Here is a 15,409-nt window from a genome sequence, read left to right on the forward strand (position 1 = left end):
TCAAGAAGAAAAATTTTATTTAAAAAACAATGATATCGGAAAGAGATGAATTTAAGTTTTATCTGTATCACTTACTGCCTCTGTAATGTGGGGTGAGTTATTTAGGTTATAAAAGCCTGATGTCTACTCACAGTGTAATTATGCATGCAAAGGGGAAGCCAGGAGATTAACACATAGTTAATGTTTCATTCCTCTGCTGTCATTTACTGTGACTTTTGTTAAGGAATTGTTTTTCATAAAACAAATTTTATTAGATAATCATATTTTCCATTAGCTTTCATATATAATTCAGAAATGTATTCTCCAGAACAAACAATGACATTATAACAAATAAGTTGCTTACTTCTCAATATTAACCACAGTGGGGAGTGAGTTATTGGACATCCACTATTCTCCAGATAATTAATTGATAGCATTAAACACGCCCAGCTCTGGCCTTGTAACTTTACAAAGTCCCATGAGTTAATTATGCTGTGTAGATTTTGCTTCTTAAGAAAACCAAATGTATTTTTAATACTAAGGTATTTGCTAGGTTAAAAGTTAATTGAAAAATAAAGTATTTCTACTCCAAGCAGAAATTTTTGTTTACCTGTGGCTAACATATGAAAATTATACACTTTCATAGTACTACATACTACAATAAAAAAACTGTGCTGCAAAACAAAAATTAAAAGATGTAAATAATTTTTGGTGACTTTCAGTGCATCATATGCTTAAATTAATATAGATAATTGAAATAAAGGGATGAATCTTTGCATGTAAACCATAGAAGTACTATTTCCAGGAATAGCAAATTAGCTTCTCTCAGTTAAGTCTTCCAACCAAAAGCTAGAAAATCTGGGTAACTTCCTTTTAATAGTGACTTTAAAGCCTTTAAGTCCTGTAGGAACAAGATCCTAGACAGAGAAGAAGCAAAGAGGTATATATGGATTTCCGAGGTGTGATTCTTTCTTCTAGGAATATGACAATCCACATATGGTGGTGTCAAATCAAGAAGTTGAACAAATATATATTTTTAATCTTCCAGAGGTGAGATAATATAAATTCAATGTAAGACTGACTGAGGGGGAGGAGAACATAAATACTTTCGCCTTTGATTTGTGAAACCTGAGGAAATACACTCTGAAAAAAAGCAATTAGGAAGTTACTAGCTGTCACCAACATTCAAATCCCACCAAGTATTAGGTCAACCACTGACTGAATTATGGTGATTTCCAATAACATATACTGAGTTCCAGAGGCTGGAACTCAGGATTAAGAAACTCACTCAAAGCTACACAACTGCATGGAAACTAAACAATCCGCTCCTGAATGACAACTGGATAAATAATGAAATGAAAGGTGAAATAAAGATGTTCTTCAAAACCAGTGAGAATGAAGACACAACGTACCAGAATCTCTGGGACACATTTAAAGCAGTGTCCAGAGGGAAATTTATAGCACTAAATACCCACCAGATAAGTCAGGAAAGATATAAAATCAATACCCTAACATCACGTTTAAAAGAACTAGAGGAGCAAGATCAAACAAACTCAAAAGCCAGCAGAAGGCAAGAACTAAGATCACAGCAGAACTGAAGGAGATGGAGACACACAAAAACAACCTTCAAAAAATCAATAAATCCAGGAGCTGGTTTTTTGAAAAGATCAACTAAATAAATAGACCGCTAGCCAGACTAATAAAAAAGAAAAGAGAGAAGAATTGAATAGATGCAATCAAAAATAATAAAGGGGATATCTCCACCGCAGCCACAGAAATACAAACCACCATCAGACACTGCTACAAGCACTGTTTAAGAGATGCTCCGTGACCTCTGTCATGTTGATAGGATTATCATCTCCACTGACCAAGGACGAGGCTGAACAGACTATGGCCTGCAGGCCAAATACAGCATGCTGCTTGTACTAAAAGGATGCCAAGAATTGCTTTTCTACTATTTTAGTTGGATAGCTAAGTATTTATATAATATCCCATAGTTTGCTTGTTAGCCTGCAAATCTTGAAGTGTTTATTATCTGACCCTTTAAAAACAAGTTTGCAGAATATTGTACTATGAGCCCAGCTTCATAGCAGCATCTATATCATCACTCTTAGCCTATAGAAGATACTCATCTTTTTTCTTCCCAAATATGCTTGTGCCTCTCACTAGCAAATTTATTACCATTTTAGTAAAGGCAGTAACTCCTAAATCATCTCAGAGTAATAAGCAGGTAGGTTTTCTGGGATTACATAAAATATTCATTCTAATATGTCTGTCTCTCTGAGCCATCTGCTGCCTTGTTCAAGACTCTTGTAAAACCATTATGGCATTCTACTTCATTTAATATTAATCTTTATTACTTCCCATGTGTTTTAAGAATTGAACAATGAGAACACACAGACACTGGGAGGGGAACATCACACACTGAGGCCTGGGGAGTGGGGGGTTAGGGGAGGAATAGCAGGGGATGGGGGGACTGAGGAGGGATAGCATTAGGAGAAATACCTAATGCAGATGATGGGGCGCTGGATGCAGCAAACCACCACCATGGCACGTGTATACCCATATAACAAACCTGCACGATCTGCACATGTACCCCAGAACTTAAAGTATAATAAATAATATTTTTTTTTAAATGTGACTCCAAGTGTTCTTGCTAAGATATTAAGCTCTGAGTCAGTGGTACACCAAATCAACAGGCTCTGTATTCTCGTACCTTATATTATATATGTTCATCTGTGAAAGTTTCAGTAGAAAGAATTCATTGATGCAGGCACACTCCCAAGATATGTTCCCAGACCCTTTCCCCCATTTCTTTTGTTGTAGCTAATATGGTTTGCATCTGTATGCCCACCCAAATCTCATGCTGAATTGCAATCCCCAATATTGGAGGTGAGGCCTGGTGCAGGTACCCGTCTGGCACTGCTCTCCTGATAGTTCTGGTTGTTTAAAAGTGTGTAGCACCTCCCACCTCTCTCTCTTCCTTCTGCTCCAGCCATGTAATAAGTGCCTGCTTCCCCTTTACCTTTTGCCATGATTTAAGTCTCCTGAGGCCTCCTCAGATGCCACTGTGTGTCTTGTACAGCCTGCAAAACAGTGAGACAATTAAAATTGTTTTCTTTGTAAATTACCAGTCTCGGGTATTTCTTTGTAGCAGTGTAAGAATGAACTAATACACAAGCTTAGCTAACTTCTGTAATTCTTTATATTTTTTGTTTGTTTGTTTGTTAAGCCTTTTCTTCTGTAACAAGACAGAACTTCTTCCTCAGGGAATAAAGAGATTGTTGTATTTATTCACCAGAATAAAAAATATTTTTCATTCCTACAAACAAGAAACAAAAAGATAATAAATAGAATGGGATTAGTAGAAGATTTTATTTAAATTGCCTTAATGGCATAATAATTTACTGCATTTTACCACAATAAATTCTATAGTCACATGGCTATATCATCTTATGGCTGTAAGTGATGTCTATGATTTTAATTTTTCAAATCAACTTTTAGACACAAATATTTAAGTAGATATAATATGCTAACAAGTTAGGATTGTTGCTGCACAAATGTGCCATATCTTCTCTTACCTACATATCTTTCCAGAAGGTCATTGTTTCCTAGAATACACCCTTTTCTCTCTCTTCCCAACCCTTTCTTGAGCCCTCTTCTGTTGTCACTTTTTAAAGACATTTTCTCCAGAAAGTCTCCTCTCATTCTAATTTCCAGAATTTAGTAATTCTCTAGTTTGTTCTTTCTTTGTTACCAAAACACCAGTAACCACTGCTCAGCTCACAGAAAGCCAATTACTGAGATGACAAGTATTGCCAAGGAAGAAAGCCTAATCACGTGCTGCTGCTGCGGAGGTGGGAGCTCAGTCTCAAATCCGTCTCTCTGACTGACTAAAACCAGGGTTTTGCATACAAGGCAAGAAATGCAGCAGTGTGTAAGGAAACAAGAACTAGGGAAGGACACAGAAGGAATCATGGCGAATGAGGGTCTGGCATTCAGTGTGGTGATGTGGTTTCAGTTATTTGATACTTTTTGTGAGAGGCCTGAAGGTCATTTCCTGAGGAAAGGAACTCAGATACAACAAATAGAAGTTTAAATCTTTAACAGCAGAAGTGTCCATTTCTATGGTTATCCATGAAAACTGTCTGTGGAACTCTTGAGCTGGATTCACTTTATCATCTTGTACTTTCTCCCTTATGGTATTTGCCATATGTAACTTGCCATCTTCACCACTAGGGTATATAAACTGTGTACAACAACCTACCTGTTTCAACACTGCACCCCCCGCCACCCCAATGATCAGAAAGTTCATGGCATGTGGGAAATAATAGATACATGGAAGTAAAATAAAGCAAGATTAAATATAAGAAATATTGTAAAGCAAGACCTGAGAAGGCTTGACCGCTGAGGCAGGTGACATATAAAGATTAATTCAAATTATCAAGTCATGTGACTGTAGGTACCATTAACTCTTGTTGATTGAAAGGTAGACAAGTTGAAATTAAGGGGTTATTAGAATACCTGGAAGCAGAAACCCAGGAGATTTGAAACTACAAAAGGTGATTACTGAATAGTGAATGGGACAAGATAGGAACGACTGCATAAGAAAGCACGGGACTCCCCCTATTTTTAATTTTTAACATCTGCAGTTTAATTTTTTAAAATGACATAAAATCAGGTACCTTTAACTTAGAAAATGTGTCTGCTAAGACAACTGCGGTGCTTTCTATCCATTCTCTGAACTGAAATACTCAGTAGTCACTAGTCTTTTGTTTTTTGATATTTTGACTTTTAGACCTTAAGGGCATAACATCTTGATTGTTCTTTCAAATAGCTGCTATAATTTTCGGCTATTTATAATTATTTTAATGACACACTGTCTTTTCTGCCATCAATTACAATAAACAAATTAAATTCTATTCTTTCCAGGCTACTATAATTTTATTTTAAAATTTGGCATGCATATTATATTATTCGGGTAAAAGAAATTAAGAATGTCTAAGTCATTCTGAGATTTTTTTTTTCTTTTTTAACCTTAATAAGTGCAGTTTAGTGTGTACGTAATGTCTAAAGTCAAATTCTGTGTTTATCTCAGTATCTCAGAAACAATTTGTAACAATATTTAACAGCCTATGTTAAACTTTTACTTTGAGAAAAATACTCTGTTTATATTAGCAACGATTTACAGGCTCAAGATATGACAGGCTGGACACATAGGAGAGATAAAAGTTGATGTTGAAAAGAAATGGTATTGGATTAGTCTTCGTCTGTTTGTTCTCACTTAAGAAACAGTTTGGCTGAAGGTCAGCTGACGTGGGAAGAGAAGAGATAGGACGACATGTTTTATGGAACAGGGGTCAACATTTTCCAGTGTCTGAATTATTGGCCTTCGCTGCCAATTCACTGACCAGAAAATATTAGCTATGAAATGCCTCAAGGGGACGTGAAACCCCAGCAGGTAATACAGAAGTAAGAATGTACTAAAGTAAAGATAAGATCTAAAGATCTTTCCTGTCCTGCAAATTAACTCTCATAGAGAACAGGAAATCTTATAATCAATCTACAGTTTCAGAGTATCTTTCTTAGGCGACTGTTTACATTCATACCTGAATCCCTAAAGTCTGCGGTCCAACCTGAGTTATCAAGATGGTATTTTCTCGAAGTTCACCGATACCCATCTTTATTGCTAATCTCGATAGCCCTTTCTCAGTCCTCATTTTCTTCAACCTTTGAAGCATTTAATTCTTTTGACAGCATCCTGCATGTTTATATTGTTTTCTTCCATGTCATTATTTTGTAAATCCTTTTTAGGTTTATCTTTCATAATAATCCCTTTCTAAATCTGCGATCATTTTTTCTAAGCAGACATTACCAGCTCTTCTTTCTCCTCAGCTTAAAAATAAATAAATAAAAGAGGAGAAAGGAAAAACCATCTCTCAGGCATTATTTTTAGGCCTCTTTTCTTCTTACTTTACACAGTCACTCTGGACTATCTAAATCACAGGACAGCTTCAAAGACCAACTCCCTGACATGACTCTTAAATCTTCAACCCTCCACACATAAACCACTCACACTAAATCTTTCTTAGCTACTCCTTTTAAGAGGAACTTATGGTCCTCTCTTTCCAGATTTCTCATTCTAATTGCTGCTCTATTTTCCACATTGAATTCCTACTCATTCTTTATTAAGAATAAAAAAACAACACAGAATTTACCTGCTCTTATCAAGGCTTCTGTTACTTCCAGATGAAGAAGTAGTATTTTCAATTTTCCGTTCAGTGTATTATTGTATCTAGCACGCACTACCCTCTCTTGTAATTTAAAAAAATTGTCTATATTACGTTAGGAACTCTCTGAAAGAAGGTCTTAATCTTATTCATTTTTATCTTTTCCATAGGATTTAGCACTGTGCTTTTTGAACAGAGAGAGCCCTTAATAAATGTTACCTTGTTTTTTTTTTTTTTTTTGACAATAAAGTCTTGAGTCTTCCTAAAACTTTATGACCACCATAAATAAACTGCTATAACAGGGAAGAACAAGAATAAATTAGCTTTGTTTTCCTTTTTTAGGAGGTACATTATATTTAATTTTATGCTTTTCTTGGGAGATTATAATCGGTGTTTTCTCTGGGGCTGTTTTATTTCAGATACTCTTTCTGTTGCATAATAGATTTACTCCTAATAATTTAAGTGAAAATTAATTTTTGTTGCAAATTAAATATACATTAATTATACTAGAATACTTATTTAAGCCTAAACTGAAGATGTAGCATTAATTTTAATATTCCCAAATATGCACTTAGTATTGCATCTTTTATTTGTTGTCTTTAATTAGGTAAAACACAAACTTCTTTTCCATATACAAATATTATGTATGTCTTTCTTCAGTGCTATTCCAAAAGCTGTCTTACCACTTCTTTCAGAAATTCTTCCTATTTTTTATTTGTCTTCTCTCTTAACCCTTAACTCCTTGTCCAACTTTGGAAGGGTAGGGCTGTGAAGGTAATAAAATGGAAAGATGCTGATAAAATATTTTATGTCACTAAATGAAACCCCGTTAATCTGGCTCACTTTTACATAATTAATTAGAGTAACCATGCTTTCTCAATAGTGTCATTTACAACATTTAAAAACCATTCAATTCAATAAACTGATTTTAAAATGATTACTAGTATGGATCTGGAAAGTTTATTCCATGAAAATAGTTTCTTTATAGAATAAGGAAGAAAAAAAACAGTTTAATATTTCATACACCATTTTATTTAATTAAAAAAGTTGGACTATGTTGGCACGTATCCCAAAGACCTAAAAATGTCTCTGACATTTAATAAGTCTTTGATAAACATTTATAGAATAAATAAAAGAATTATGATTCTTTCTTTTGTGGGTTAAATTTTCTATTTAAAATGAAGTTATATTAGATAGTAACTCTGATTTTAATAGTCTTCCTTGGTAAATATTGTTAAATACAAATTTAACAATACAAATTTAACAATATTTACCAAGGATGCTTTGTTGGTCTATCAAATCCAAAAGTCCAGAAACTATTAACTTAGGGAATGATTTTCTGAGTATAGTCACATTAATGCCTAAAACTTCTTTAGCTCCATTTCTCACCTTGTGCAACTTTTACCCCTCCACTATTTTGAAAGAAATATCTAAGTGGCTGCATATTCATTCCATGGGTGCTAAAGCTGGTGTGAAAACAGGAAAACAAATTGGATCAGACAAGTAAACATCATTTTGAAAAGAAAAGCAAGTAATATGTTAATCCAGAAATGCACATACTGTATTGTAGTAGAGTCAGGTGGAGTCAGTACTAAAGAAATGGGAACACAGAATAAGCAAGGTGATCAGCTGGAACCTGAGGCAGGAATATTACGGCAATTTTCTTGAACATTAGAAAGCTTCTATGTTTTACATTTATGAATAATCTGGGTAAATGGTTTAAAAGGTTTAAAGGATCTCAGGGCAGGAGAAAATATTCCCCAAAAAACTTCTATTCTTTGGATTTGCTGTGACAGTGGCAGTATGAAAAGCTCTCCCGATTCAGTAGTTCTAAAACTTTGGTATAAAACTGAGGAGGTTGTTGATGTTTTTACCCCTCAGGGGTCTGACAGAAGAGGCCAGGACTGTGAGGGGTATCGGGTAAACTGACAGATCTGTGATGTCGCACTTGAGAGAGGGCAGCATTTTTTGGCTGTATTTTGCCAAGTACATTCTGTGTGAAACATTTTCTCTTCTTGTGAGGTACGAGTTGTTCAGCTCATTCATACTAATTTCTCCTCTAATATCTTAGACTAACAGGTACACGGCTAGTTTTGCCGACTGGGATACCATTAAAATAGGGAAATACATTTAAGACTTAAGAAAGATACATTTCCTCAGTATTTAGAAAATATGTAGGAACAATAGAATTAAGAAACAATACAATTAAGAATGTAAGTAGCTCAGAAAAGGTCAGTGTAAGCAAAGCAGTGACATGGGAAATAATGCCTAGTTTAGTTTCTAAGCCATTTAAAAAGACTGTTTTTTGATATCTGTGTTTGAAATATATACTGAGTATCAACAGTTCTTTAAAGGTAGTCAAAAAACTCAGATTCTTAAACATTTTGTAAGGAAATTCTCAACCTTCATAAGTATATTTCTGAAACTTTTCAGTGTGTTATATTCTTATATGATTATTTCATGAAGGCCTGTAATGGGAGTATGCATTGATACTGTTATGCCAAAATTTTTCTAGAGTTCAGATTTTCTTGTTATCAGCTGATAAACATGTGGACATTCTTTGGCAGCTTCATTGTTGTGTTTGTGTGTATGTGTGCATTTATTTCAGCAAGTAATTTCTAGTATTACATTTTAGAAAAATAAAATATAGAAAACCACATTGCAACTAATAATAGGTGCCCTTCTCATAAACTTACAACAAAATTGCATTTTCTTCCATGCTTAGCCTGGCATAATTTGAACCTGAATAGGACATCACTACAATTCAACAGATAGGATACAATTCAATTAAAAAAAAAAAAACAAATTATGTAATTGAAAAGGATATAGACTTATAGGCATGAAATAGTGCTTTAAATTGAGAATAATTAGGTTTTTGAATTTTAGTTTTTAGTTGTTATTTATGACAGCACCATGACCAACTTCTATACATGACCGCAACTTTAAATCTGTTGAAATTTAACATTTGGGTTTTTTCAGTTGCTTTCAGGAATAAATTATATACAAAAGCAGTGGGCTGCTTAGCAAACATGAATACGTAATCATAAATAAGTATAATTATGCACGTCCACATGTATGCATGTGTACATAGTCTGAATAGTCAAGGAAAAATTTGAGTTTAATTGTATCTTGTTTGAAATTTTATGATGTGTTTAGTATTGCTACAAATTGTGTATGTGTGAGTTTTTCCAAAGCCTATTATTTAGTCTTAACCTTTGGCACAGAATTGATTCTTAATAAACGTGTATTTGAAAAAAGCCTGACATTTATTAGATAAATTCCTGTTGTTTCCCTTTGCTTCCTTTATAGTATAAGAATTTCAGCTTTATAAACCCTGCTTGCAATTTAAGAAGAGAACAAATTTGACATACTCTCCATGAAGACTGTCTAGTCTTTAACCTGCTGTTCTGAAAAGTTTAGTTAATAGAACACATTGTATGTTCCAAGCGCTATGTACATGATAACTTAGTAAGTTCTGGTATCGGCATTTCAAGGTCTTGCAGGCTAGTGTAAATTTTATTGTATTCACATTCGAAATCATAACATCAATTTGATGTTCAAATATTTTATTACTTCCTAAATGATTATTTTCCTACAATTGGATTTGAAGCTTGGTGAGAAAAATAAAATTATCTTTTACTACCTGACAGATCAGTAACAATGTTTGATTCATTTCCTAAATTTCTAGTGAAATCTAGATAACTGGTCAAAACTCTAGATGAGCTTGGTCTTCTGCTTTCTTTCACATCACACATTCAGCCTATTACAAAATTATTTTGGCCTGCCTTCAAAATATGTCTGGAACGTGACCAATTTGCTTTCACTGCTACAGTACAGTCTAAGCCATCTCACACCTAGAATATTAGAGGAAGCTTCCAAAAGGTCTCCTTGATGCTCCATTTCCCCTCACTAACCATTCCCAGTGTCACAGTCACCTTTCTAAAATGTAAGGGAGAGAGGTCAAACCTCTGCTTACAGCATTATAATGGGTCCCAGTTTCACTTACAGCCTGAAATCTTCAACACTCTTTATTACCTAAAATAACCCCCGTCTTTTCCTCTCTTCTTAATTTTGACTCTAACTACTATTTTTTCCCTCATCCACTCTGTCTACATTGACCACTTGCTAACGTAGAACGTGTCAACGCCCTAGTTATTTGCTTTACCTGTTACCCCGGCTGCACAATGCAAATGCCCCCTGCACTCTCAGCTTCCCAAATTCTCTACTACTTTTTCTTAGGCCTTATAAGCTTCTTACTGGTATCTTATTGGTACTTATATTGGTTCATTGGTATTTCTTATTAAAATGTAAGCTTTACAAGGCAGAAATCTTTATACATTTATATTGTATATTTTTACAGAGATTTCTGCAGATATATCTGTGATTAGAATAGAGCTTGGCAAATATTATGTTATTAACTTATTTTAATATGAATAATTAATAAATGAATGAAAAAGTGAGTGATTCTGAAAAGCAAAGTCCCAGAGTTATATTTAGCCTATATATATTTAAACTATGTAGGTATTTGAATTTTCAATCAGAAATCATAATAATCCTTAAAACCTTAAGGACGTTTTTCATTCCTACATATTATTGAATGTATAGACCAGTTTAATCATCACAGAAGTAATGTTACTTATTTATTTATTTATTTGAGGTATGTTCTTGCTCTGTTTCCCGGGGTGGAGTGCAATGGCATGCTTGTGCTCACTGCAGCTTCTAACTCCTGGGTCCCAACAGCCCTCCTGGCCTCCGCCTCTGCAGTAACCGGCACTACAGGTGTGCACCACCAGATCTGGCTGAGTTTTTGGCTTTTTGAATTTTTGGGGGAGATAACGTCTTGCCACGTTGCCCAGGCTAGTTGCAAACTTTTGGCCTCAAGTAATCTTCCCACCTTAGCCCCCCAAACTGCTGGGATTACAGATGTGAGCCACCGTGCCCGCCCAGAAATAATTTTTGAACTAAAAAATGGTAGATCATTCCTGAATTGCCTTGAGAATTGCAAGACCTCTGCTCCTAAAATAGATGAGAATGGAAAAGAGCCACGATAAGGCATTAGGTACAGATAAATCCAGGAGGGAATTTATTCAGAGGCCCAGAAACATGGAAAGCATGTTGATTATATGGGGATAATTTCAATACGGAATTCAAAACCCTGAAAAAAGACATGAGAAAAACCCAAGATACTCTATGTGCGAAGTAGAATATCATTACTAATAATGAAATTTACAAATTATTAAGTATCCACTGCTTTTCAGTTATCCAATCCCAGTCTATTAGATAAATGGGAACTCAGAAATAGTGACAGAAGCAGTAAGAAAATCATAGCAATAATCCCAGTAAGTAATCACAGTAATTGGGACGAACAGGCCAGGAGACGGATGTGTGAACCCGTTTCCTGACTGGGCACTGGCAGTGTAGCCAGGCCACGGTGGAGGTGCACCATGGTGGCTGCGGAGTCGGCCTCTTCCCATTCCAACAGGGTGCTTTCTTACAGTGTCTATTTTGAATCATGTCGTTTTCATGATCTATAGCCTAATACTAATTTATTGTTACAAAATCATGCAAATTATCGTGTAATTGCTCCAAGTTGCATTTCTTTACAAAACACCATGGATTTGTAAAGACATTCATTTTTAAATTCAGTTGTTTTGACAACCCCACTCATGGCTACTGGTCAACATATCAAGTAAAACCCCACAGGGAGAGCCAATAATTATGTTTACGTATATTCAGAGCCATGAAAATGTCAGCACATCCAGCATCCTTATAAGATCACAACCTTCTGTATACTCCGAAACACATATGACAGGTAATTTAATATCTGGCATAGTGGAAAACTCTAGCAAATCTAACAACTCCCTAATGGCCTCTTGCCACAGATGTTTAATGGGGGAAGAGAATGTATCAAATCTTTATTCCTATTTAAGTTCCAGAGAAATGAGCTTGTTTATTTATAGCAAAACAATGCTTTTACAGTAGCACTTAGAATATATTGCCTGCCAGTTTTAATATTTATTATGACATAAGTGACTGATAAAAACAGGAAGAAATAATATTTTAAAGACAGAAAAAGATACAGCTTTCTTGAATCTTTCTGAGACTCAGGTTGAGAAAGCTGTGACAGCTACTTTGAAGGAAGAACATTACTTACTCAAATTTCAAGTAATGAAAAATAATAAAACAGATAAAAGGAAACTATTATTTATCTTCTTTCAGACTATAAATTTCGACTTCTATGTAGATGCCAAAATCACCCCTCTCTCTCTACTGTGTGTGCAAACAGATAGATTAAAAGCTAAGAAACCAAAGAAATGGAAAGATCAACTTTCTTGTTACAGAACATCTAGAAATGTCAAGAGGTAACTTTGGAGAAAGAGATTACAAGGGAGGACTGTGTACATTTGATTTCCTCCCTCCTTTTTTGAAGGAGATAATCAGTCATGAATATCATCGCTTTTTTCCCATTATCTCCTTGTACAATTTTGAGTTAATTTTGCCCTTTGAAATCACTTTCTGTACCTCTCTTTAGTAAAAGCCATTACCTGAACTAAAATAAAATAAAAACTTAAAAAACATTTATATATAAATCCTTTGTAGTCTAAATTTGAAAGGAAGAGAAATAACATAAAATAATGGCTTGATACAGATGCATTTATTATTATTTTTAAAATCTATAAATTTTGTTAACAAACAAACTTTGAGAGAAAGGGTGAAAGAACACTGTATGAATAAGTAAGTGATAGAAAGTGGGTTAAAATATCAGTTAACATGGTTTTCTCATGGATAACTTCATCAATGACTAAGTAAGAACTGATTAAGTATTTTGGTCTGCCTTTTTAAAAATTATGAAGCTTAAAATATTTACAAGTCTCTTGAAAATCTTAAACATACAATATTTTAAAATATGCAGCTGGTTCTATGGGTTGTAGAAGTGTCATGTAAGTGTCATTACTGCATATTTCACATTATAATAATGCTGATATTTCTAACAAGACACAAGGGTCCTTGTAACCGCTTCCATCCAGCTGTATCTTTAACCTCACTTACCTTTTTTTGTATGCAAGTGGTTCTGAACTGAGAGGACATAGGGGCTGGCTGGGCAGAGGGAGGGTAGGGCTTCATGAGAGAGATCATGCCTGCGGAAGGACCTGCCTCGCCCTGTTATGCAGCTAGCAGAAGGAAATGTGGCTGAGAACTTCCTCTTATACCAGAACGTTTGCTCAGAAGGAGCTGTCCCAACTTAGGCACAGGCGCAATCAATCAAAGAAACGTCCTTAACTTGACCCAAGCTCATTATCCTATCATTAACATGACATCTGCATTGCGGCTTCACCACCACAGTGCTGCTTATGTGTGATCGTTAAGATGGTGGACCTATGGACAAGAACGCACCAGGGCAGTAAGAACTGGGGCCAGGAAGCAACTAGGAAGTCAAAGGTTGTGCCAGATGCAAATAGGAAAGACACCTAGAAAGGAGGGATTAAAAACCCCTGTGGATTTTAATCCCCTGGGGCAATCCACTTTAGAGCCCCCTCTCCTTTCTGAGAACTCTCTCACTGAATAGAAGTCTGTTCTGCCATTCCCACCCTCCTGTGTCCAGGGACCTCCTTCCTCGTGGCGGTGAGACAAGAACTCAGACCTCCTAAGCTAAGGAGGAAAGCACCCACAACAGAAGTCAGAATTTCATGCATGAAACAGTGACTTTCACATCTCTGTGACATTTCGACACTGTTCTGAAGGAAAGTGACTTTTTCCCATTATTTATTTAAAAATTTTTATTTATTATTAAAGAATCAAATCAAGTATTTTCCTTAAACCTTTCCTCGATCTCTGAAGTGAACTGAATATACCTCATTTATCATGGCAACCTAAACATACCATGGTATCATCGCTTAGTGTATGATGTGGAAATCTGTTTTCTATGGGTGGCCTCTTCTACTAGGCTCATATATAATTTATATCAACTAAAACAACCAGCTAACATCAAATGGCAGTATTAAACTCGACTAAATCCCCCAATCAAAAGACACAGCCAAAACCCATCGGTATGCTGCATCCAGACCCATCTATACACAAAGACTCAAAACAAAGGGATGGAGAAAGATTTACCAACCAAACAGAGAGTAAAAATAAATAAATAAAAAGCAGAAGTTGCAATTCTTGCCTCTTATAAAATAGATTTTAAGGCAACAAAGATCAAAAGAGGCAAAGAAGGACATTATGTAATGGTAAAAGGATCAATGCAAGAAGAAGAGCTAACGATCCTAAATATATATGCACCCAATACAGGAGCACCCAGATACATAAGACTTATAAATGAGACCTAGACTCCCACACAATAATAGTGGGAGACTTCAACATCAATATCTTTTCTTTCTTTCTTTCTCATTTTTTTTTCAAAAAAAACAAAATAGGCTCTAAGTCCCTTTGTTGAAGCTGGCTTTACAATCTTTCAGTGTCTAGAATGTGCTAAAAATGTTTACCATAAAATAATGAGGTCATTCTCAGCACCATGCAATTGGTGATAGGCTGCAGCCCCCTTGGTATCCGTGGAATTAGCAGTTAACTTCTTGGTTCCCACAAGTAATGAGATTCATTGTACCCAGTCATCAAAATAATAAGTCTTAAAAAGGAGTATATCCTGCAGATGTAAAAACTGTACTACACATTATAACTACTGCCTTTTGCCTCTGTTTATTCTGAAAGAGAAGCAATTTAGCCTGATGTTTTAACATCATGTGGTGCATTATATATACTATTAAAGCATGTAAATAGGGATGGTGGTCATCAATGCCTTGAGAAACTTAATTAATGAGATTATGTGGTTTTCTTTCAACAGACAAAACCTCTTAGCTTCATGTAGAGACATTCTATGATATTTGTTCTAACCAGGGCTAAGGCATTCTTTGTATTAACAAGAAAATACTGTGGAATGCTAGAGACGAGGCGGTGGGGGTAGGGGTAGAAATGAAGAAAAGGAGGAGACGGGAGGAGAAGGAAGGGAGGGGAGAGGAGAGGAAGTGGAAAAGAGAGAGGATGAATAAAGACAGAAATGAAAAGAAAGAAAGGGAAATAGAAAAGACCCTTCCTTCCTTCCTTCCTCCTTCCTTCCTTCTTTCTTTTCTTTCTTTTCTCTCTCCTTCCTTCCTTCTTCCTTCTTTTTCTCTTTCTTTTCTTTCTCTGTCTCTCTCTCCTTC

This window comes from Sapajus apella, unplaced genomic scaffold (genome assembly GCF_009761245.1).
Source record: "Sapajus apella isolate SASKATOON/1434 unplaced genomic scaffold, GSC_monkey_1.0 scaffold132, whole genome shotgun sequence".
Taxonomy (NCBI): Eukaryota; Metazoa; Chordata; class Mammalia; order Primates; family Cebidae; genus Sapajus; species Sapajus apella.